Below are 26,013 nucleotides of genomic sequence, written 5' to 3' on the forward strand. Positions count from 1 at the left end.
TACAGCCAAGTTTTACTTCTGCTCCTCAGGACTGGAGCGAAACTCACATCTCTTTTTATTGAAAATGAATCAAATTCTCCAGAGGCTTCTACTCCTCTTTTGGGATGAGTTAGGCACTTGGAGAACCTGCATCAATGTGCAAACCTTGAGCAAACCACTTGGCAAATTACAGCTACCATATTCTGAGACTCTACAGAAAGTTACTATTGTTTTCCTGACTATCAAAATACTTCTGGGGGCTGGGAGATGGATCCGTGTGTAAGGCACTTGCCATACAAGTAGGAGGACCTGAAGTTGAATCCCCAGAATTCACATAAAAGTTGGGCATGGTAGAATGCTTCCATAATACCACTGCTCCTACAGAGATGAGACTTGCAGCCAAGAGAGTCCCTGAAGCTTGCAGGCCAGCTAGCCTGACACATGTAGTGGCAAGCAACAAACAGACAAGGTGAATTGTCCTCTAACCTCCATACATACGTGTACATCCACATTCACACACATGAACATGTACAAACATGCCTGCATACACAACATACTCAGATTGTATACACATACACGCAAAAATGTCTCCTATGTAGTTGGGAAAATCCATTCAAACATTATAGTCAGGGTATAAAATTGTGCTTTTATTTCTAAAAATTCATTAGGAAACACTATTTTTTTTCTTCCTAAAGTGGGAACATTGTACAGACATTCTTCCAAGTATTGCTCTGCATTTCCTGCCACAAAGCCACCATTCATTCACAAATCTCATTGTGGACGTGTCTCTAGATCTTCACCTTCCTCTGCTTATGCAGAGCGCATTACACTGGTATGCTAGAAAAAGGATGGCAATTAACTGCATGGGCAATTTGCTATCTAAGTCAATCATTTTGTAAAGGATGTATGAGTAGCAGAAGAACTTACAGTAACTATTAAGTCAGTCAGTAAATTAGCAAGCTAAGCCATTATATCTAAATTGATTTTCTCTTCTTCCTTTTCCTTCCCTTCAATCGTCTATAAGCATATTCTTTGTGATTATACATCACTACAGACTGACAATCATTGAGTAACCAAAACAATTTCACCACCAAATCTATCATCTGCCTCATTATCACCCATGTTTCACATATGGGAGCAGTGTGTAACAAAAGCACTGAAGAAAATGGTGTAATTCAATAGCAAAGCTACATCTCCTGTTTGAAAGAAGGAAGGAAGGAAGGGAGGGAGGGAAGGAGGGAGGGAGGGAGGGAGAGAGGGAGGGAGGGAGAGAGGGAGGGAGGGAGGAGGAAAGAAGGTTACATTTGTTTTTAAGAAAAAAATGGGGGCCTAAGTAGATAGCTCAGTTGGTAAAGAGTTTGCCACTTAAGCACAAGAACCTGAGTTCAATGTCTAACGCCCACATAAAAATAGTTAGATGTTCCTTGGGAAGGGGAAATGGAAGAGATCTCCTGGGTAGACTGGGGGCAGGTGGGGTTAGGAACATGAGGAATCACATTGAGGGGTAGATGGAGGGGGAGACTAATGAAAGAGATGATTTCATGAGGGGGCATTTCAAGGTCAGGTAGAAACCTGATGCAAGGAAAACTCCCACAAATCCACAAGGGTAACCCCAGCTAAGACTCCTAGCAATAGTGGATAGGTAGCCTGAACTGGCCATCTCCTATAATCAGATTGGTTACTACCCCAATTGTTATTGGAGAGCTTTTGTCCAGTAACTGATGCAAGCAGATGCAGAGATCCACAGCCAAGCACTGGGCTGAGCCAAGGGAATCCTGTTGAGAAAATGGAGAAAGGATTGTATGAGCCAAATGGGGTCAGTGTCATCACAAGGGAACACAGAGAAGCAACTGGCCTGCTGATGGCTAGGGAGTCTTTGTGGGACTTGCCTAGGCTCTCTGCATATGTGTGACAACTGTGTATCTTGGTCTACTTGTGGGACTCCTGGCAGTGAGAGCAGGGGCTGTCCCTAATGTTTTGGCTGCCTTTTGGGAACTCGTTCCTAATGCTGGGATACCTTCCCCAGCTTTAATACAAGGAGAGGAGCTTAGTCCTATCTCAACTTGATAGACCATGCTTTGTTGGCACACATGGGAGGCCTGCCCCTTTCTGAGCAAAGGTGGAGGAGGAGTGGATGGGGGTTGCTGTGGGATGGTCTGTATGTCAAATTGCTCTGATTGGTCAATAAATAAAACACTGATTGACCAGTGGCTAGGCAGGAAGTATAGGTGGGACTAACAGAGAGGAGAAAAGAAAAAACAGGAAGGCAGAGGGAGTCACTGCCAGCCGCCGCCATGACAAGCACCATGTGAAGACTCCGGTAAGCCACAAGCCACGTGGAAAGGTATAGATTTATAGAAATGGAGTAATTTAAGCTATAAGAACAGTTAGCAAGAAGCCTGCCACAGCCATACAGTTTGTAAGCATTATAAGTCTCTGTGTTTACTTGGTTGGGTCTGAGTGGCTGTGGGACTGGTGGGTGACAAAGATTTGTCCTGACTGTGGGCAAGGCAGGAAAACTCTAGCAAGGGGGAGGACAGAGGGGAAGGAGAAGGGAATGGGAGGAGGGGGGATGAGAAGCTGTGGTTGGGATGTAAAATAAATGAAAAAATTAATTAATAATAAAAAATGCAGCCTGGCATGATGATATACACATGTAATCCTCATGCTAAAGAAACAGTGACATGGCCGGGCGGTGGTGGCACACGCCTTTAATCCCAGCACTCGGGAGGCAGAGGCAGGTGGATCTCTGTGAGTTCGAGGCCAGCCTGGGCTACCAAGTGAGTTCCAGGAAAGGCGCAAAGCTACACAGAGAAACCCTGTCTCGAAAAACCAAAAAAAAAAAAAAAAAAGAAAAAAAAAAGAAACAGTGACATGCAGATGCCTGGGACTTACTTACTGTGCAGGAAGCCAAATCAGTGAGTTCAAGTTATATTAAGAGACTTTGTCTCAAAGATAAAGGAACCACACCAGAGGTTAACCTCTGTAGTGGTTTGAAAGAAAATGTCCCCCAAAGGGAGTGGCACTATTAGGAAGTGTGGCCTTGTTGGAGGAAGTGTGTCACTGTGGGGGCAGGCTTTGAGGTCTCTTATGCTCAAGCTTCCCTCTGTGTATCTTTTGATTGACTTCCTGTTGCCTGCAAGACATGTCTCTCAGCTCTAACACCATCATGCTCCCCATCATGATGATAATGGACTGAACCTCTGAAATGTAAGCGAGCCACCCCAATTAAATGTTTTCTTTATAAGAGTTGCCATAGTCATAGTGCCTCTTCACAGCGATTGAAATCCTAAGACAACCTCTGACTTTCACACACATGTGTGTACCCACATTGCAGGCACATGTACCCATACATACAGACATCTCTATATCCACTATACATGCACACAAAGTTATGAATAAAACTAACTAAAAAATTATTTAAAAGAAAAATATACAGCAAAGAACATTGCTTTTTTCCCCATCTTCATTTGTTTTCATGTTTTGATGTTCAGATGTTTTTATTTGCTTGGTTACTTATCAATAATACAGGTGTTGTAGACCAGTACCAAGAAGGGCTGAAGTGATTGTTCTTATTCCAGTTCTTCACTACCTAGGAATGAATCACACTAAAATATGGAGAAATAAGGACCATTTTCATACTTTTACTAGCTTTGAGGGTTAGGAAGTCAGGAAAGTTTCATCTGGAGTTTCTGACATGGGGTCCCCCTGAAACCTCAGTCAATGAGTCACTAAAGTTGGACATTGGTGAGATGGAGGAGAGGTAGCTAGATTCCTGCTACAGGTAGCTTGTTCTCATCTCTCTTTCCATTCAATTCAGGGGCTTACCTATGTTGTCACATTGCATAGTTCTTGGAAGGATTTCTATGTGATCTTCCTACTTTAGGAAGGAAAAAAAGTGTTTCCTAATGATTCTTTTTAAAAATAATTTATTGATTTTTATTTTATGTGCATTGGTATTTTGCCTGCATGTATATCTGTGGGAGGGTATCAGATCTTGGAGTTACGTATAGTTGTGAACTGCCATGTGAGTGCTGGGAATTAAACCTGGGTCCTCTGGATGAGCAGCCAGCGTTCTTAACCACTGAGCTATCTCTCCAGCCCTTCCTAATGATTCTTTAGAAATGAAAGCATGGTTACCCACCCTAACTATAATATTTGAATTGATTTTCCCAACAGCATGTGAGGCACTTTTTTTCTGTATGTGTGTGTGTGTGTGATCTGGGTGTGTGGTGTATGCAGGTGTGTTTGTGCTTGTTCATGAGTGTGAGAGTGGGTATGCATGTGTGTATGGAGGTCGGAGAACAATCTCAAAGTGTGGCAACTTTGGGTCTGTCTGAAGACTTTAAGTGTGGTTATCCGGCAAGCAAAGAAGAAACACAATTTACCCTTTAAGACCTAGCCTCAGAAACACACTATGTTATCTCTATCTCACTGCTTATTACAAAGAAGACATGAGGCCTGCCAGATTTAAGAGGATCAAGGATGAAGGCTTGGACTGTGCATCTTGATGCAGGAATAACAACCTGCTAGGAACCATGTGGGGTGGGACATACCATTGCAACCATTTTGGGAGAAATATAGTCTACCACACTTCCTTTGATTGTGGCTTTTCTGTTTCTTTGTTCTTTTCTAAGTTCTTGCTCCGTGGCTTTCATTTTCATAAGCAAATATATCCTAAAGAAGTTTTACATTGGCCCTGTCATGTATATTGAACTGTTCCAGATATTTTCAGCTTGATACTAAAAGTACTATGGTCCCTTCCCTCTGAGAGATTATGTTTAAATGAAAAGAATGAAATCAAATAAGTAATATGAATTTTGGGGAATGAGAGCTGGAACAGGTCCTCACTCTGCAACCCATGTTGGCCATGGATTGGCTATGTAATCCAGGCTGTCTTCAAATGTATGATCTTCTAGCCTCAGCCTCTCCAATGTTAAGATTACAAATGTATACAATCAACCATACCTGACATTATAATAATAATAATACTTTATTGTCCCATTTTTGACTAAATAAAATGGAAAAGAATGGTAAAATTAATTTATTTCATTCTTAAAATCATACTCCCAAAGAGCCTTCCCTTTAAGAAAGAGATTGTGAACCAGGCGGTGGTGGTGCATGCCTTTTACAGCCAGCACCCAGGATACAGAAGCAGGCAGATCTCTGTGAGTTCGAGGCCAGCCTGGTTTACTACAGAGTTAGTTCCAGGACAGCAAGGGTTACATAGAGAAATCCTGTCTCAGAAAAACAAACAAACAGACCGACTGTGTGTTTTATATTACTAGTTACTTCACAATAGGACTCTTTCAAAACAGTAGAATACTCAATGTAGCTTGAGAAAAATAAAATACTGTGCAGGGGGGAGGTAGGGGAGGTGGGGAGGCAGAGATCTAATAAGGATAGAGAAATGTCTCTGAGGGTCAAAGAACAAAAGCGTCACTGGGCCTCCCCAACAAAGTGAACAGGAACTCAGCTGTTATCGGAGATTTCTTCATTGCTCTCTTCAGTCCAATGTTTGCTGCTTCATTTATTCATATCATAAAACCAGGCAGACAAACAACAACAACAGACCACCATGACAACCATAGGGCTCACTGCAGCCACTCAATGGGAGACTGTTTTATTTGCCATATTCCTATTCAAACTGGTTCAACTCGCCAGTCATTCCACAAGTGTGACTAGGACTTCAAGACAGTGTCAACTTTGACAGCTTCAGCTGTGATTGTCATAGTTCTAAAAGGGCTTAAGCCTAAGAAAACTTGTCCTGAACCGATCCAAAAGATGTCTACTGCAGCAAGACTGAGAAACGTGTGAAGACTTGACCTCACACATAAGCAGAGCAAGGAACTTAACTACTGATAGCAGTTAGTAAAAGGCCCTTCAGGCCCAAGCAACTCATCTACTAACTAGACTGTTAAAACATTACTTTCTTCCTTCTCATGTTCCTATAGTTATTTTGGAAGCTAAAGGGAAGTCAGCTTTATATATTTTAAAGCAAATATTTCATCTTTGGAGAAACCGGCAGATACAATGCATCAGCCCAGGACTCATGTTGAAACCTTGACTTGTCATGAGTAGCTGTGAGATATCACAAGTAATGTTGTATATACATTCTGAAGTTTGAAAGGTCTACTTCAGAGACGAAATAAAGTTAGAGTCCTATAACATCAACAACTCTGCTGCAAGCATTGCAGACTGTGTTTAAGGGCTTGTACAAATCCTGGTGCATTCTCTGAGCTGTGTCATGTATGTAGTATCATTAGACATATGCATCACAGTAGAAATAAGGTTGAAAACCTCTTCACTATGAACCACACAGAGCTTAAAGGAAGATATGAAGCAGATCAATTTCAATTCAATTGTGCAGCTTAGAGAAACATGCTGTGTGAAGCCCTGGGCAGGCTCTAGGGAAGGTGTGGGTGAAAAGCTACATCCTGGAGAGGGAAGAAAGAGCCAGAGCACAGCCCCAGGGAGAAGGTTGCTGAAGGAGATCCAGGGGAATGGACAGAAGGCAGGCCACGGAACAGAAGCCTCATACATCTGATGGAACTCAAAACAAGCCCTGTTTGTATTCCTTAATGTCCTTATTTGCTTTCTGTACCTGCAATAACCATGTTGACCAAAAGCAACTTAAGGGAGGAAAGGGTTTGTTTGACTTACATTTTATAGTCTATAACTGAGGGAAGCCAAGGCAGGAACTCAAGGTAGGAACCTTGAGGCAGGAACTAACGTAGAGACCATAGAGATGCTGCTTCCTCAGGTTTGCTCAGCCTGCTTTCTTTTATAGCCCAAGCACACCTGCCTAGGCATGACACTACCCACAGTGAACAGGGCCTTCCTATATCAATTAATAATTAAGACAATGCTTCATGACCATACCCATAGGCCAACCTGATGGATCCAACTGAAGTTCTCTCTTCTTAAGTGACTCAAGAGTTTCGTCAATTTGACCGTTGAAACTAACTATGACACTTACTTCGTTTTCATTTCAACAGACTTTTGTGGAATGAGTTTGTGCTTGTCTTATTAACGAGCTAATTAAAGCATTCAGGAGCCATATTTGTAAACCCACAAGCTAATCTCCTACACTTGGCAATCTGTAGAGCACCTGACAAAGAAAGATGGTCCAGTGCATGTGCCATGCTAAATTACCTCAAATAATAAAACTATGTAAGTCAATAAACAAATAAACAAACACATAAATGTAATGTAAGTGCAGAAAGGGTCATAATAGTTTGTTTTTATAGGGTGATGGACTAATAAATGACAACAAATGAGTTCTAAGACCTGGATGAATATTATGGTATCTTCCATCATTCATTTCTAGTTTTACTTGTTGACCTTCAAGGAAATATTGTCAATGTGAACAAAAAAACAATCTTGGAAGTTCTCAAATTAGGCATGCTGCCACCAGGTGGTTGTTTCATAACATAGTCATATAGTCTGAATAATAAAGGTCCACACTGAAATGTGTGTATTAAGGGAGACACTATTCCTACCTAACCTCCAGTTTTGGCTAAAGATGCAAGAAGATGATTTGCATGTAGCTTTTAAGATGTTGATTTGTTTCAGTTTTGTCTTATTGTTTTGTTTTGTTTTTTGAGACAGGGTTTCCTCTGTGTATCCCTGGCTGTCTTGGAACTCACTCTAGATACCAGACTGTCCTGGAACTCACAGAGATCCACTTGCCTCTGTCTCTTGAGTGCAGGAATTAAAGGCATCACCACCACCACCCGGCTCAGTTTTGTCTTTCTAAGGAAGTGTATGCATATATACAACTTGGTATCAGTTATACTCATCTTTAATCTTATGATGGCACTTTGAATTACAACTCCTGATCAAAAGCTTTGTCCTCCACATCCTAATACTTACATTGAAGGTCAAAATTATCATAGTATTTCTCTCTCATGTAGGTCTCCTCTTTATCTTTTGCAGGCAGCCAACTCGCCTCGCTGCTCAACTTAACTTCTCACTTGCTGGCTTATGGAAGTCCAGTTTCTCAAGAAATAAAGAAAAAGTTGAGAAAAAAAATTTTCCTACGTAGAGAAATAGCTTGTGTTTTTCACATTTCTTCAACAAGGTTCATTGAAGGAAACTTCAGTTTCTTAATGCACTCTTTTTGGTGTAAACCCAGTAACATGTGCAAATATATGTTATTTAGAATTTATAAAGTAAAATAATACTTTCATATCTCTGAAAGAGCATTTATCTACTTTGATTAAAACTATAGTTCTCTTGATTTTGGTGGGGGCAGGGGAGACTGATTTCCTTAGTATATCACTTTGTAATATTTAGCTGAGAGTATTGTCAGTATGATGTTGCCAAAATGGAATTTTGAAGTATTGCATTTTATGAATAAAACAGAACATTCTGCATTAAGCAAAAGAATTTGATAGAAAAAGATGTAATGATACTATCATGATAATATAACCTAAACTTCTAGTTGGATTATGAAATGAAATGGTCCCTATTAACAACATCATTGTCATCATCACCATTAACCATTCTCATTTATTTCTTGAGCAGTTAGAAGTTACCGAGAGGTAAGTTATTCACAGTGCCCTCTCATATATTCTTCTTCTTGCCTCAAACTTCAGGCAGTGTGTTTTTACTACAAGTATCTGTGGAATGACAAAGTGGCCATAAAGATTGCCAAAGGCAAACCAAAGAATCATATTCCCTTTAAAAAGAAAAGATTTATTTTCTTTTACATGTGTGGGTGTTTTGCCTGTATTTATGTATGTGCACCAGGTCCATCCCTGTTTCTCATGGAGACCAGAAGAGAAAGCTGGATCTCTGAAACTGGAATTATAGATAGTTGTAAGGGGTCTGGGTGCTGGGAGTCAAACCCCAGTCCTCTGGAAGAATAGCCAATGCTCATAATCACTCAGTGATTACTCCAGGCCCAATAGTCAGAGTGTTTAATGTAATGCATACTGGTGCATTTAGAACTCTGAATTTGGCCCACTTGGGAGAGAATCAAATGGCTCTGCATTTGTATCTACCTATTTTCCCTGTGTCTCATTCAGGCAGTTCCTGTAAAAGCACCCCATTACCTGAAGTGGTTTTGGTTACAAAGGTTACCTTTCAATGTGCCATAGCAAAGTCACTAGCAAGACATATTCAGGGATTGATCTGAACTTCATGGTCATTCCACAGACAGTTCATCCCACAACAATGGCTTTCCATATGTGGGCATTTATCTGTTCTCCAAGGGCAGTCCTGCAAGAAGTATCACAGAGGTCTTACTTTATTTTAAAGTATATACACAACATTCAGAATGAATTGTTGAGCCAGGTGACAGGTGCTATCTAGAGCTTAAAAATGGAGTTTTCTGTCTTTTGAGTCCTGACAGTTATACCAAAGGCAAGTGTACCTTGGAAAAATCAATTGTTGTCGAATTTCCTGAATGAGCCACAATTTTTCAGCCACCAACTTTTAAACATTACCCCTTTGTTTTTGTTATCAGATGGTATTATAGGGTAGTATGTTATATTTAGTTTCAAAAACGTGTTTTGGTGTATCAACAGAGAGAATACATTCATTCCTGCTTGTCCAAATCTCATGAACTGAAATCTCTGAAGACTCCTTAGGCACTTGTTGAAAAGAAGATAAATAGCAGAGTTCAAGAATCCAGATGGGATTGTTCTATGCTAAGAGGCCTCTATTCTCTACCCATTCCCCTAACCCCATCCCATCAAAGCTAACCTCCAGCTTCTAACTCCTGTTGTGACTACAGGCAGGTGAGGATGAACCTGGATACACTTTGAAATTTTTAAAAGACTCCCGACCTCTTGATTCACTTATGAGAATCAATGCCTTCCACTAAATTAACATATTTACAAATCTTTTTTTCCCTAACAATAAACACCAGCTTTCCCACAACTTGACAGAAAAGAAAGAATGTATTTTCTGTAGAGCTACTGTTCTCAACCTGTGGGTGGGGGTTGAATAACCCATTCACAGAGGTTGAATGTCAGATAGCCTGCATGTATACACATTATGATTCATAACAGTAGCAAAATTACAGTTATGAAGTACCAACGAAAATAATTTTATGGTTTGGGGAGAAACCACAACATGAGGAACTGTTTTAAAAGGTCACAGCATTAGGAAAGTTGAGAACCACTCTATTAGAAGCTTATAGGCAGTGCAGCAAACCTCAAAATGCCAAGAAAATTATTTTCAACCCAAAGTGCTATACCTCGCTAAACAACTAATCACTTCTTAGGGGAAAATAAATGTACTTTCAGACTTGAACAATCTCAAAAATTTGTTCCCCTTCTCCTAAGCATCTCTTTTCAGAAAATCATTAGGACATACTTTCCACCAAAATCGAGGAGTGGACCGAGAAAGTCATTTGTCATACAAGTCATATGGGATCCACCTCAAAAGAAAGACAAAGGACAGCTACAGAATGACAACAAACGGTGGTAAGATGAATCTTAAATATTCTTATTAATAAAAAAAAAAAACTCAGTGCCGGCTATTGGGGTAAATTCTGAAAGATCGGAGAAACAGAACAGGCCACAGTCAACCTCACTGCCAACTCCTCAGCTGATCCTGTTTCCACAAATCTTCAGTCTAAAAGCTTCTGAGTCCTCACCCGAATGGATCTCAGCTGAACTGCTTCTAAAAGCCTAAAAGCTTAAAAAGCCTCTAGTTCCTGGTCCTCACGCCTTATATACCTTTCTGCTTCCTACCATCACTTCCGGGAATTAAAGGTGTGTGTCACCATGCCTGGCTGTTTCTATTGTGGCTTTGAACTCACAGATATCTGGATGGATCTTTGCCTCCCAAGTGATAAGATTAAAGGCATATGTGCCACCATTTTCTGGCCTCTATGTCTATCTAGTGGCTGTTCTGTTCTCTGACCCCAGATAAGTTTATTAGAGTGCACAATATATTGGGGGACACAATATCACCACAAAAGGTAGTCTTGGCTCACTGTACTTTTATTTGTGTTTTTCTCCCAGACCTGAAATTGATAGAATACTTGATGTAGATGCATTCAAAGGGAATTTTTACATAGAGAGGAGTAACTACATAGAAAACTAAGACAAATGCAACCAAAATCAATGTTAATACAGAAGGATGGGAAAATATGTGTGTGACTTGGGCAGTAAGATGTTGATTGGTTAACACAGCATTAAGAAAGTGGAGAATCACTGTTCTAGGAAAAGAAAGAGACCATGAAAGAGATCAAGGGACAACTACCTTCATATTATTATAGACTCACTAGCTATGCAATAGAATTATTGTTGTGGGATATTTATACACTATGTGAAGAATGAGAGGACAGAGTGGGCAAACCAGGGCCATGACAGGCCCGCCTAGCAGCCATGACACAGACTAGGCCTTAGTTTTGGTTCTCTAGAATGGGCTGGAGCTGAGCAAGCAATTCTCAGGAAAACCACAACATAGGTGCAACCAATAAGTGGATGCCCCCAGCCTTCTGCTGTCTCAGCAAGCACCCAGAAGCCCCTTCTGCTGGCTCAACAGTCACCCTGAAGCCCCTTCTGCTGGCTCAGCAGATGCTCCCAGCCTTCTGCTAGCTAAAGGTAGCTTTTCCTACCCTCCTGTCAACAAGCCCCTAACCAATAGACCCCCCCCCACACACACACTCCAATAGGCCCCTAACCATTACAGCCTCCCACCAATCAGCTCCCAGACTAATCTTTCCTCCACCAATCAACACCAGATTAATCCCTCCTCCCTGGAATTCCCCTAACTCCGCTTAAAAGGAGTTTGTGACCTCCTTTCGGGGTCGCTATTTGCCATCCCAACCTGTTGGAAATAAACGCTCTTGCCAAATTGCATATATGACTGTTGGTCTTTCTTGGGAGCTTCTCTCAGACCCTAACAAAGATATGTTGCTGTGATTGGTGTATTTAAAAGCTGAACAGCCTGGAGCTATGCAGGAGGTATAGGCAGGATTTCTGGGGAGAGAAAATAGGAGGAGGTATCTAGCTAGGCACGTGAGAGAGATGTAAGGAGACATGGAGCAAGCAGGATGGCAGTACACGACAGAATGTAGATTAATAGAAATGGGTTAATTTGGCCCCGTGGTGGTGGCAAATGCCTTGAATCCCAGCACTTGGGAGGAAGAGACAGGCAGCTCTCTGTGAGTTTGAGGCCAGCCTGGTCTACCTGTCTCAAAAAACCAAAAAAAAAAAAAAAAAAAAAAAAAAAAAAAAGAAAAGAAAAAAAAGAAAAAAGAAAGAAATCGGTTAATTTAAGTTATAAGCCTAATCTAAGGTCAAGCTTTCACAGTCAATAAGTCTCTGAGTCACTATTTATGAGCTGGCAGCCCAAAGAAAAATCTGACTGACTGCCAATTATCATTGTTATTATTACTTGACTCTAATCTTGTATACACATAATTTTGACAAAAATTTGTAAAGGAACAGAAAATCAATTTCTTAATGCTCTTACCACTTCATGTGGCTTTATCTATTTTCCTTTTCAGTTAATGGTATTTTTTGCAGGAAGTGAAACACAAGAATTAATGTTTACTGAGGAACTAATTGGGAAGAAACTCACCAATACCTACAGGTCGTGTTTCTACTCTGCCATTTCAGTCCTGTGACATTTCCCAAAGATGTGAATAAGCACCTATTCAGCCCAGATAGGGTACTGATGATAGGCCCAAGAAATGACTCCATCCAAGTCTAGCTTAAAGAAACAGTGAGTATATTGGGTCACTTATAAGAGCATGGGTAAAGGGTTACTTACAGTAGCATGGACAAACCAAAGGCAACTACAACCCCCATATCCTACCTCAATATCAGTAACAATTCATGAAAACTACATCCATGGTACTCCCTGGACAGTACAAATGGAGCTCTTGGTTGGTCAGTCTCCCCTCTCCAGCCATCATTTGCTGTTTTTCTAACCTCAAGGGGAATACTTGTATATCTGCTTTCAGGAGCTTCCTGATGCTCCTTGTAAGTTTCCTGAGATTTATGAGCCTCCCTTCCTCCTCTAGGAGAAAATGCTTCAATTTGGAGGAAATAGTTACCTAGAAGCCCATTTAGTTAGCAAATTGTGCTTTAAGAAGTATTTCCAATAGGAAAGGGTTAAAGCTTAGGAACTAGCAACACAAAACCAAAAAAAAAAATACAATTTTTTTAAATATTCAAGTTGCATAAATAAACAAAACCCCATAATCGTTATCATTAAGGTATGAAATTCTCCAGCATATTTATATAAAAATCAGCTATCATTGCTAATCAAGAAAGCAGACAGAAGCCGGGCGGTGGTGGCACACGCCTTTAATCCCAGCACTCAGGAGGCAGAGCCAGGCAGATCTCTGTGAGTTCGAGGCCAGCCTGGGCTACCAAGTGAGTCCCAGGAAAGGCGCAAAGCTACACAGAGAAACCCTGTCTCGAAAAACAAACAAAAAGAAAAAAGAAAAAAGAAAGAAAGCAGACAGAAACGTCAAGGCTCTTCCAGTCCAGTGAGAAAGAAGGTTGGATTCAAGATGTTTCTGGTCACTTTGAGTTCTGTAGTAATTAGAAATGATTTTCTTGATTTTTCCTCAGCCTTACTAGGTAGGATTACTCTCAAGAGAGAGGTGACAATTTGCAGTTCAGCTAACAGGCACGACAACACATTTGAAATAGCAGTTTCCTGGAGAATTGTCAGGCATAAACTGCAATCGGGACTGGAAAAAATTCATGTGGGAAACTAAAGACAGACTTGAAAAGAAGAGCCATGAATCTCCTCTTTACTTACCCCTTCGTGCCAAACCTAGCTTTCTATTCAAAGTACTTCTAAAAGAGAAAAAGGCGTATCTGTATCATTTGTGTGTGTGTTTGCATTTGAAATAGATTTTCACTTAAGTATCATTAACATTTTTGTAATTATTTTAATATTTGACCGACAAAACTTTCAGAGTGATTTTAATACAAGAAAAACTTGGAGGTCCCAAAAGAGGAAGAAGGAGAGGACTAGAAAGTCAAAACGGTAAAACCTGTTCAGATTCCTGACAAAGATGACAGAGGGCAGGTGAACGCTGGCCTTCAAAGAAACCATCAGTTTGGGAATAGAATAAATGAGGGCTAGAAGCTCTCTCTCAAAGGGAGATTTCTGATCAATGGGAGCCATTAGTGTTCAGAATTCTTTACTGCAGAGGTTATAAAATTTTCTTCTTTGATAGCCTTCGGCAACAGGATAAATGTGTATTTGGTTGAGGACTTAATATGGCTTCAAAAATATAAATTGATCATATGACATTTCTTAAGGTCTCTTCTGGCCACAGAGAGGAGGGCAGGAGATAGAAATTAGTGGGCACCCCAAAAGTGAACAGGGTTTGTTCTTGTCCTTGGCCAAAGGCAGGAAATGTCCTTGGTTCTTAGACCAGGAAAGACAGAAGTAGGTGAGCTCTCCTTTCTTATTTCTCTCCTAAATACACACACCTGTCTGGAGGCTATACCTAAGGGTGTGATGAAAACTCCAGGCCAGAAACGAATTCCTCCTGGTGAACTGCTTTGGAATTGGATCTTTGGAATTGGATTTTCATTATGGAAATCAAATTGTATCTAGTCCCCAGTTTCAGCTTGTTTTCTGACTGATTTGGGGAACTCTTGAAGGGAGGTATTTCTAGTCTTGGGGGTTATTAAGGATATCAGGGCCATTAAAGGAAAGCTGGCCAAAAGAATGGAATGTACCTCTGGCCTTGGGTGGAGACATGACATTCTGATTTGCTGCAAAGATTAGAACATTTCATACCATAGTATCTTTCCTCAAGAGTTAATCCAGCTGGGCCTGTCAATCATTTGTTCAAGAGAGCAATGCTGGGGAAGGTTGATTCACCTAAAGCCATGCTAAGGAGACTTAAGAAACAGTTATCCCCTTAATGAGATAATGCACTTTAACTTGCCGGAAGGAAGCTTGACCTTTGGAACAGCAGCTTGCTGAGCCTTTGTCAATGTGGTCAGCTTGTTTTTCTGAGTCCTATATCAGAAAACTATCACCTTTCTTTTTCATCCTCTTCTATCACTTTTTCCTTTGGATAATGACCAGAGACGGGAATGCTTTCCCTAATGTTCTTGGTTTTCTCAGAAGCTCCTCCCAAGCCCTGTCACAAGGCTACTTGCTAGCCTCCATTGGTGAACATGCTGGCATGGGTTTTCTCGCTTCATCTTCTCCATCACCCTCCTCCCAACAACTATTGAAATTTATATATTGCCACCTGTATTGTTTTTATCAAACTTTGATGAAGTTTCTGGTAGTAATAGGAGTCCCTAGTTATTTACCCATTTGAAATCACTTATTAGACACTTGCTAAAACTGAAAAGAATCTTTTTTATTTAAAATATACCTACTATCAATAGACCAAACATGGTTCTAGGCTCTGAAGAATCAACAACAAACAAGAAAGACTGTCTCTACTGTAAATATTCTGACCTACCCCTTGAAATCCCACCCCTTGGCACTGCCCTATGGCCAGTGCTGATGTAAATGCTTCATTTTAAGGAAAAACTCGTCCCCTTCCTCTTTCTCTCTCTCCCACTCTCTTCCTTCCCACCACGAGGTGCACACACCTCTCTTTCTCTCTCTTCTTTCTGTTTCTTCTGCCTCTTTATCTCCTATTATAATAAACCATTTCTGAGCAGATGTAGCACCTGGGTGTGAATGACTTGCCCCTGTTGCATCTGCCCAGCATGTTTCCCTGCACATGTGGATACTCTCGGAGGTTCCCTCATAATATATCATAACATCTACTGAATGAAAAAAAAAATTAAAACGGAAAGGAAATGAAAAGAAAGGACATGACTGCTCCTAGGTATGGTGGAGTTGAAAGTTTATTGTAGATAAAAGGGAATTCATAGCCAGAGGCAGAGAAATCTGTTAGAGTCCAGAGCAGTCATGACCCTGAGCCATTTGGATGGGACCAGGTGCTGCAGCCACGAGGCCCAAGACAGACAGGTAACCAAACTGGTTGGCTGATATAAGGAAGAACCTGGGGGTGCAGGGGAGGGCAGTGCAGCCCCTGGACTAAAGAGTTCAGGGTAGAGGTCAGAGTATGCAAGCCATATCCTGTAATGGGTAGGAACTGAGGGATGCTAGGAGAACCTGGTTGCCAGGTCCACTTTGATATGTTAAATAGGTACATCATCATTTGTCCAGACTTAACACCTACATCTCTGCATTTTGTTGGATGGTTCTTCCATCATTTACAATGAACTTTAAAACCTGGCTTCATAGAGAGAGTAATGCTAAGTTATCAGTTATCTCTACTATTTTGAAAATTCATTAATAGATCAGCAATGGATTTTTTTTTTTTTTTTGCCAAAAGCAAAGAGAAAAGAATAACGCAGAAAAAGTCAGACAACAATGAAAAGTTTCGGCACCCCAATAAGCCTCTCTGCCGATATAGCAATCCAAATCAGACCAAATCAAACGGAATTATAAAAAGCCCAGGTTTAATGGGTAAAGTGCTGGATGATTTTCTGCCCCCCCCCCCCCAGAGAGGAGATGGGGAAGAGAGACCAAAAAAAAAACCATGTGTCTGTTTTCTAGGGGGCAGTTTAAATACCCTGTGGGAGTAGTTTTGAGCATCTCTGGGGGAGGAGCCATGTTTGGCAGGCTTTCTGAGATGAGGCAGGATTTGAGGAGAGAGAAATGGGGGAGGGGATTGAAGTGGAGTTTCCACCAGAACAATGAGATTACTCAACAAGCTAGATTGCTAAAAATAGCATTTTCTTACTTTGTAAATATCTCCATCCAAAAATGTCAGAGTTTGGAATTTGGGGCATTTTAAAATCTTTTTAGGAATTACGGGACCCAAGCAATAGCTTGGTTACACTGCTGCCATGACAAGCTCCATAAAAACCAGCTAAAAAGTAGGCCTGAGTTTTGGTTTACTGGCCGACAGCACCTAGATCCAGGAAAAGTCATAAGCTAACACCACCCAGGGAGGGCCAGCATCTAAGGTGAAGTACCTGACATTCCAAATATTCCATCTATTAGATAAGATTAGAAAAGATCACTAGATGCCTGAGCCCAGCACATGCCTATTTCCCTTTTGCCAAGACACTCCTAGACAAATGTCAGCCAATCAGGGTCCTGAACTCTGGAAATCTCTTCACTCCCAACTTCTTCTATGATTAAAACCCCGACCCTGCCCAGGCTTGGGGCTCTCTGCTCTCACTGCTGTGTCAGACAGAGGGAGAGTCCAAGCTTGAGCTTGAAGTAAAGGCTCCTTGCTTTTGCTCTTCAGGGTGGTATTTGGGGGTGGGAGGGTCCCTGCAATCTGGGCATAATAGAATGACATTTAGAAATTGAAGAGAACCTTGTTATTTCCAAGTATTTCATAATCATGTTATTATGGTACACAATGGTACACAAACTTGCAAGTATGTAACCTGGAAGATTATGACTAATATTTTCAAACACTTTATCAATGATCGTTAAGTTAATGCTCGTGCAGATTTTATCATGAGTTCTCTAACCTCTTGCTTCTGTTTTGAGAAAGAAAGGAAAGACTGTTTAAATAGCTCTTTAGAAAGGTGGATGCAACCAAAATTGTTAACAATATCTCAAGTAACTGACCAACCCAGACATGGAGTGACCTATTGTGAAATCACACAGATCTCTATGAGGTTAATCTTGAAAGTGGTTTTGTAAGGATTTAGGCTGTCTATATCTTTTGCTCTGAAAAGGCTGGCTGTCACTGGGAATACCAAGGGGGTACTGATGCCAAACCTGCAAGCCACTGTGATGTCAGGAGACCAAACCTGGAGACATGAGAAAGAAGCCAATGGTCCCAAATTCTATTCTCCACAGAATTTGTTGTACCCTAGATGGAGATACTGTGCAAGAAGAAAGATAGGGCTGTCCCTCAGACATATCAAGGAATGTTTGCCTAGTTTAAATTCTTAAGTAAGTAATTGGTATCCTTTTCTGTTTATTTTCTATAGTCAAGACAATAACAAGATTAATTCAATAACAACAATTATAGCTTTGTCTTTATCCAATATAGCATGAAAAACTGTTCAGAGAAATCAATCTACTAAAGGACATTCAAGACGACAGGGAATCTGCTAGGACCTGGCATAAATGTACTGTAGTATACTGAGAAATAGTGTGCCAGCTCAGAAACTAAGTTGGTGGCCTTCAAATCTTAGCTCCATCTTAACTTCCCTGGGACAAGTATTTTAATCCCTTTATGCCTTTACTTTCTTCATTAAGCAAATAATAATAGGCTGTATAGACTGACTTTGCCCACCCAACACTCATGTTGAATTCATATGTTGAAGTTCCTCTTCCTCATAACTCAGAATGTAAACTTGTTGGAAGATATGGTCCTTTAAAGAGACCATTCAGTTCAAGTGATGCCATCAGCATGGAGTCCTAATCCAATCAAACTGGAGAATTGGAAAATACACTGGTGCAGGAGTGCACAGATGAAAAGCCATATGAACAGCTAGGGAAATGGCAGTATTCTGCAAGCCTAGGAAAAAAGACCTCAGTGGAAAGCCATTCCTCTGGCACCTTCAAATTTCTGCCTCTCTCCAGAACTGTGAGAAATTCAATTTCTGTTGTTTAAGCCAACCAGCTTGTGACATTTTGTGGTGGCAGCCTGAGTAACTAATACAAAGTACTTGTGACATTTTGTTACGGCAACAGATACAACTAATATAAAGTACTCATTCTTGTAAAACTGCTGTATTAAATTTATATATACATATATATATATATCAAAAGTAATGCTAGCATAGTTAAAATCTGTATTATCATTACGTTGAAAAGCAAAAATCTCTTTGCTCTATGTAGTATATATAATTTGAGGCCTAAAGTCACTTTGAACTCTGACTTTGTTTGGGGTTACTGTGGAATGGGAGGAATCTAGGTCTCTCTTTTGTGGAGTCTTTGTCTTGTAGATAAAAGACTTTCAAAAGGAACTCAGCTCATAAGGAAGCTTCCAGACCATTTTATTAGCATATGGGAGGAAAACAACAGGGCAGGCAAGCTGTAAATCTGTCAGCTGTTGGAATGTGGGAGACTGAGAAGAGGAAGAAATCAAGTCAGGGTCCAAGAGAGGAGGTAGGGGGAGGGGGTCTCAAGATTAAAAGGGGGAAAATGAAAGTTACATTTTTTTTTTTGAGTTATAGCTCAGAAAAGCAGTGAGGCTTGATAGTACCTTCATTGAGGGGGAAGCCTCTGGGATATATATGTACATTATCTCTTTAAGGAGAAAAATCATTCTGCCCTTTAATATGTACAAAGCACCCTCCCGCTCCTTGGCAGTGCTAGTGACAATGACTTGAATAGAAGGAGTTCAGAAGGGTAAAGGAAGGATTGTTATTGGGTAAACAGGTTTACCAGGAACCTCCCTTAATCTGTGCTCAAAGGTCAACTACCTTAGGCAAGGAGTCTAGTTCCTGGTCAATGTAAACAGTCTGTATCTGTTCAAAGACTCCCATCCTGTTGATTGGCATATAAAGTTCACTTGCTTTTCCACATTTTACTCTTCTTTCTGCCGCCACCCCACTCCTGAGAGATACCTTTGGCAGTGTGATCCCCAATAAACCTTTCTTTCTATCCATGGAGCAGTCTAGTTCAGTGGTTTCACAGCAACCCTGCTTACACCCATCTTCTTACCATTTCCTTCAGTGTACTCTGAGGGGTGGTCTCCTGTCCAGGTGATTGACAGCCTAGTTGAATTATCTTTTTAAGGAGGGGACAATAGTATGTAATTTGGGGGCAATTCTGAAAGACATGCCTTCAGCCCACTGTCAGAAATAGAATTCAGATTTTAGGCTTTTAACTAAGAGGAAATAGCTTCCTTCCTCATGCCTCAACAAAGCCCTGGTACCTCTACCCTTTCCCTTTCATAATATATTTTAAATCTTAAGGAAAGTTAGTTGTGATGTTTTCCTTTGTGTGTGTGTTACTAAGGAAACAGCAGGTAAGGTCCAACTTCTGACTTAAAAAGAGAGGTCCTTTCTTAATGGCCTCTAACCCTGCTGCGGCTGTCTCTCTACCTAATATTGACTGGGGGAATAAGCTTCTTTCTGGTCTTTTTGCTGAAGAAATGAATGAAGACAAACCCCCACTAGATTCTATCTTGATGGGTATTTCAGATCCTGGTGCCTTGAGGGAAATGTTGGGATTGGCTCTTCGGTGAGAACAGAAAGACAACATGTTCAACCTTCCCTTCTAGGGCAATTTATTTCCCTGAGAAATTTTCTTTTTATACCCTAGGATTGTGAATCGTCTCTGAGAACATTAGCTTAGCTTTATTATGCAACATCACAACCTTTCAGTTTGTAATAACACAAGTTTTATAGATTCTATATATCAGGCACTGTTGAATATAAAAATGTAATGATTTTAGCACATGCGAATTAATTTTTTTTTCTAACTCCATTAGATTAAAAATGCACTGGGATAAGCAAAAATAGGTTAGGGCTTCACCAGAGAATGTGGCTTTCAATGAAGGAGTGTTGCTTATTGTTCAGCTAACTTAATGAAGTTGCTTTGTATCCACTGCATACATTATTACTGATTCCCCTATCATGATGCTTTCTTTCTAGAGACAATTAAAATGATTTGTACATACCCCTGTGAAACTCTGAGAATGGGATTGTGAGCTTAATTCTGATTTTCAGAGTATAAAATGGTTTCCCATCCTCAAATATACCTGGTCCTCAGCCTACCAGAATGTCTCAAGGCCAGTCTTACTAGCAGAATCTGCTATTTAACTGCAAGTAGATAATCTTGGAGGACTGTCATCACACTGAGTTACCCATTATCAGATTAACTTTGTAAAGATCAATTTTTATAACAAAAAAATTTGTTACCTTGAACATTCAAGGCTATGATTGTGTTAAAATGCAGCTTCTGGTTCAAGACATCTGAGGAAGCGTCAAAGATGCTTCATTTAAAACATTTTCCAAGGTGATATTGTTCTCATCAGACTAGGGATTATGTTTGAGTTGCCAAACTCTGGGAGATTTTGATTGCTTGAAGCCAAAAGAACCTTAGGTAACACAGTACATTTACTAGGTTACAAATCCATCTTAGAAGTCCATAACCACTTTTCCAAGTATTCTAATCCTACTTATCACCAAGAGTTAATTATAACCACACTTCCTCTATGAGGTCTTTCCTGAAATTGTTATAATCACCCTCCTTTCCCTATTGATGATCTGTGGTATATAAAGTCTCTACTGCATAATATGTTGTTTAATTGTCTTAGAAGTAATTTACTTGCCAATGTTGGATCATATTAAATGGAAAATACCAAAAATAAAAATTCTTAATTTAAAAATAATGTTTATTAAAGCATACTTGTATTACTTTTCTTTATTTCTCATTATATAGTAAATAGGAATGTTTTACCTTATTATTTATTAATCTCTTTCTATACCTAATTTACAGATTAAATTTTGTCATGAGTACATATGTAGAGAATAAACCATAATATAGACAGAGTTTGATTCTGTGCAGGGTTTTGATGGGTGATGTCATTCTGTATGCTGTGAAAATGTGTTGTTTTGATTGGTTGATAAATAAAGCTGTTTGGCCAATGGTGAAGCAGAATAAGGTTAGGCAGGAAATTCTAAAGAGAGAGAGAGGAAGGAAGAAGACAGAGCAGGGGAGACGCTGCTAGCCGTCTCCAGATGTGAAGGTACTGGTAAGCCATGAAGCACATGGCAAAGTATAGATTAATAGAAATGGGTTAATTTAAGATAAACTTGTAGATGTAACCAACCGTCTTATTAAATAAGAAACACAGAACCAATGCAAAGAAGAAAGCCAAGAGATCAGAGCTAAGAGCCTTACCCACCTGCTGCAACTAACCGCTTTAGCCAAGAGACCTCTCCGAAAGAGACCTCCTTCCTGTCTGTTTGTCTTTATATGGACTTTCTGTTCTGCCTTTTCATTGGTTGTAAACCCAACCAATGACTGCCTTGTCACTGCCTGTATGTACAGCCCTCCAGGTCTTCTATGGTATTAAGATTAAAGGCCTGTGTTTCCAATGCTGGCTGTATTCTTAAACACACAGAGATCTACCTAACTCTGTCTACCAAGTGCTGGGATTAAAGGCATGCACCACCACCGCCACACTCTTGCTATGGCTCTAATAGCTCTGACCCCCGGGCAACTTTATTTATTGACATACAATTAAAATCACATTTCAGTACAAATAAAATACCACCATATTTCCCCTTTTCTATTTTAATAAAAAGAAAAAAGGAAAAAGCTTATAACTAACATAAGAAAAACTATATATAAAAGTACAATAACTATATACAATATATACAAGTAATAAATACCTAAACAATGTCTAGTCCATTCGTACTTGACAAATTCAGAGAAAATAGTTCCATTATCTATCCTATTTTGGTAAGTCCAAAATGTATCTAATTCACTTTCTATCCTAATTAATCTTCAACTATAACTAACTAATCTTCAACTCCCTCAGAGACCCAAGAAGGAAATAATATTAGCTAACAAAAATAAAAACAGGAAGTACATGCAAGCAACTTCCAAAAAATTTGTGAGTTGACAGAAACAGCCAGCTGCCTGGACAGTCATCTGAGGTTTCTCCGCAGTGTTGGGGCATCATCTTCAGCCTATAGGCTTAGCGTATCTGACAGACTCATTTGTGAAGGAGGATGTACACAAGGTTAACAGTTCAACCTCACATTGGGTGAGAGCAGTCCACGTACCAGAAACACCTGAATTCCACTAGTGTCACGTCATGATTCAGGATTTTAAATTCTGGAAATCGTTGATTGTTTTTTTTAATTCAGCTGTCCATTCTTCTTGGCTGTGTATGTATGTGGCTTCATGTCAGCATCCTGTTCTTCTCCATATCCTCTATTAAATGCCAGTCTACTATTGAGAGGTGTGAGCTTAGTTACTCTTCAAGCATAACTGTTTCAGCTGCTGTTCCACTGCACATCAGAAGTCATCGGCCCACTGCCTGTTCAGCTGCCTTCGAAGAAAAGGGCACTGTACCTTTTCCGAATTGCGAAGGCCACTTCAGGGATGGTGTCCTGGCCTCAGAAGATGACTTTTGATAAAGCCATAACCACATTTGTTTTGGCAAGAATCAGTAGTCCTTTGTTTCATGTCCTGTCTGTCCATTTTGTCCTGTTGATTCGAGGATACTTTGTTGTCCAGTGGCTAACTTTTGCCACAATGAAAGTTAACTCCATATGCAGTTTCTTCAATGCCCATATTCTGTAGGTCTTTGAAGTGTTTGAAGACTACCTATCTATCTGAAATATATCTATGTATACCTAGAAGACTTAACTAATATGGCTACAAATATGATTATTATAGATGACTAATTATTAATCTATTTTTTAATTATCCATTACAATTTTAAATGAGTTACATAAACATAATACCTCATATAAGAATAGAAATATATACATAGTATAACAAAGTTAAGTTTAAATTTGTATCAATAAACTAAAATCTATAGCAATGTAATACATTTTAAACAAGTTGTTACTCTTTAAAAGTAGGTTCATTAATCTACCCTTTCATCCTAGCATATCTAAACTATCCCCTTTTTTTCTTTAGAAAGAGATTGTATTTATAATCAACCTGTTTTAAATAAAAATATTGGTTTTTCTCTGTCCCACACCAGCGGGTTCTTTTGATTTGGAGCACAAGAATCTCTTAACCATTTTTTTTAAGCAATATGTCTGGGTTTAGAGGGGGAGTGAGCCAATTCCATCTCTAAAGCCAGCTTGGTATATTTGGGAATTTGGGTGTAGCTTCTCTTAAGGCAGAGGCAGGAGGATCACGAGTTCGAGACCACCTGGAGCCGCTGCCAGGACAAGGAAGATGTAAAGTACCGGTAAGCCACGAGCCACGTGGCAAAGTAAAGATTCCTAGAAATGGGCTGAATATAAGAGTGAGAGCTAGACAATGATACGCCTGAGCTAATGGCCAAGCAGTTTAAATAATGTCAGAGTCTGTGTGTTTGTTTTATAAATGGGCTCTGGGACTGGTGGGACTTGGTGGCGGGAGCTGGAGAGAAATTCTCCAGCTACATAAACTAGATAACAAGAAGCCTGCCATAGCCATAGTTTAAAAATAATATTAGCCTGTGTATGTTTATTTGGGTCTGAGCAGCTGCTGGACCAGTGGATGAGAGAGATTTGTCCTGACCAAGGGCCAGGTGAGACACAGGAAAACCTTCAGCTATAGGGTTTCAAACATTCAATAGGAATTTTGGATTGGAACATACTGCCTAGAGATTAGGGGATCTCTAGATAGATAGATAGATAGATAGATAGATAGATAGATAGATAGATAGATAGATAGATAGATAGATAGAAGTTAGGTAGGTAGATACAGATCTTCAACTTACCATGACCAGGAATTGTGAATGTCTGTTGAATTGAAGGTATGTGAAAAAGAAAAATGACTACTACTATTACCTTACCTAGGACATGGAATGCTAAGAATAAAAAGGAGAGGAGATCACAAAGCAGATTGGAAGAGTGACCTAACATGGCTTACAGTCCATGGCCCCAGAGGTTGAAATATTTGCATAGAGTTTTGGCCAGCATAGCAGTTCATTGCCCAGGAAGAAAAGATGGATCTGGACATGCATCTGTTCGGGTCATATGTGCAGAGCCCCACTGCTTCATGTAGCCCAGATGTCTTTTGGTAGAGGCACTAACCAGACAGTCCCCTGGGCTCAATGCTTTGCTTCAAACCAAGCAAAGGAGACAAAAGGAATAATACTGCTAAAGCTGACCGCCACCACAGAGACCATCTTTTATTTAACCTTCTTATTTTAAGGATGAAGAAGATGAGGCTCAGAAAGAACAGGTTAGAGATGAACAAATCTTTGCCTAGAGCATGGGCTTTCATTTAGTAGGACATTGCTGTTCGGTGGCTATAATCAGTCTTGGGAGATTTCTTAATCTACATTGGCACTCTTTCTCCCAGCACCCTCATAATATTCATTGTTCCCTTTGATGGACCTGGAGCATCCTAACAGTGAAAGAGCCATGAAGTGGCAGAAATAGGCAGGCCCCATAATGTGTGGGACAGAGAGTGCAGCACAGCACAAATGTGACACACTCCAACTGCCTTTTCTTTTCCTAACTTCACTCGGCTCTTTGATCTCCGCGGCATCCTATTGCTTCTGATGGATTCAATTAGACATAACTGTCTTGATGTGCTCTATTTTGGTATGAGGAGATTACAATTTTTCTCTGGGATAAAAGATTTGTATAGGGAAAATATTTACATATACACATACATGCATATATACATGCGTACATACATACATACATACATACATAGGTGTGTGTGTGTGTGTGTGTGTGTGTGTGTAATGAACAAATTCCTCTTGAATAGTGAGGCTCATTTTCAGGAGACTGCTATTCCATCCCTGTGCTTTACTGTGCTCCCTCATGGAGGGCTGAGTGGGCTGGCTGGTGAAAAGGGGATCCATTCAAAGCCCTATGCTCATTCAGGACTCAAAGCAGACTTGGAGCAGCTAGGCATACTGCCTTGTAAAGCAGGTATACGAAAATACTTCCAGAAAGTCTGTCTTCTATAAAGAGAAAAACATGAATAAGAAAAGCCATCCAAACCAAGCCTTTATGGCTTCCATCTGTGGATTCATTTCTGCATGTGGGGCGATAGTAATACCTGCAAATGAAGAGATGACCGTTTTGTTTTAGAGAGAATTTCAACTTTTCTCTGTGAAGCTATGCTATATTATGCTTTAGCAGGAAACTAAAAGGAAGAGAAATTGGGCATAAAGATTCAAAGAGCTGTAAACGTTTGATGTTTCAAAGAGCCATGAATCAAGTGATGACAGGCTTTCCTTTCATATCCTTTATCTTGTGCTCATTTGAACACATTCTAGCTTAAACTCATAGTAAACAGCACCAATATTTTCAACAAATGATTTTTTTAGAAGAAAACAAGAGTCACTGGGGTGAGATAGCTTGATAAAGGTTGTTACTGAATGATTTCTGCCCCCCCCCAAAGTCTGACTTGCTTTTTTAAAATTCAGGAAAAAAGTCTCAA

The 26,013-nt window shown here is 40.1% G+C and overlaps 1 pseudogene; it reads left to right on the top strand.

The window, feature by feature from the left end:
* Positions 1–8,442: 8,442 nt before the first annotated feature.
* Positions 8,443–26,013, top strand: part of LOC114696977 — a 38,465-nt pseudogene continuing 20,894 nt past the window's right edge.

This window comes from Peromyscus leucopus, chromosome X, assembly GCF_004664715.2.
Source record: "Peromyscus leucopus breed LL Stock chromosome X, UCI_PerLeu_2.1, whole genome shotgun sequence".
NCBI lineage: Eukaryota > Metazoa > Chordata > Mammalia > Rodentia > Cricetidae > Peromyscus > Peromyscus leucopus.